Source organism: Pterocles gutturalis, unplaced genomic scaffold, assembly GCF_000699245.1.
Source record: "Pterocles gutturalis isolate BGI_N339 unplaced genomic scaffold, ASM69924v1 scaffold27496, whole genome shotgun sequence".
Classification (NCBI taxonomy): domain Eukaryota; kingdom Metazoa; phylum Chordata; class Aves; order Pterocliformes; family Pteroclidae; genus Pterocles; species Pterocles gutturalis.
In genome coordinates, this window is record NW_010101333.1 from 683 (window position 1) to 1224 (window position 542).

General features: G+C 54.1%; 1 protein-coding gene across 1 annotated transcript in view; it reads left to right on the forward strand.

Moving 5' to 3' along the window:
- The window catches only part of LOC104468839 (microtubule-actin cross-linking factor 1-like), a gene marked incomplete at both ends in the record, with an annotated part of 5575 nt that overhangs the window by 506 nt on the left and 4527 nt on the right, over positions 1–542 (forward strand). The window lies entirely within an intron of this gene.

Genomic DNA, 542 nt, shown 5'->3' on the forward strand with positions numbered 1-542 from the left:
CCACCCCTTTCATCCGCGAGGGAACGGGAACTAAACCCTCATCCCCGCTGCACCCACGGAGTAACTCCTCCGTGGAGCAAGGCTCCAAGCCCTGCCCGTGTCCCCGGCGCTGGTGCGACCCGAGATGAGCGGTGCCGCACGTGGGTGCCGGCTGGTTCGGGGTCAGAGCTCCTTTTGTTGTGGGACTGGAGCGTCAGGTGGCATTAGGATGTGCCCACCACCCCTGCTCAAACAGAAAAGCTTTTTTTTTTCATGTGAAATGATGATTCCCTATGAAAAATAGTCCAAAAGAAAGAAACCTGGATGTCCAAAGTGGACAGAACCAAGAAAGCTCTGGCTGTGGTTTGGGCAGCGATTATAGAAACGCTTTCAATAGCAACAAAAAAAAAAAATTATTGTAAATGTGGCAACAGAAATGAGAATTCACATCTCCCTGCTTTCCCTGCTCTTGAAGGGCACCTTACATAGAGAGGGCAGGCAGCTCCCTGCCCTCCTCCTCCCTGCCCACGGGCACCGCAGCGGCTCTTTCACCGCGACACCGG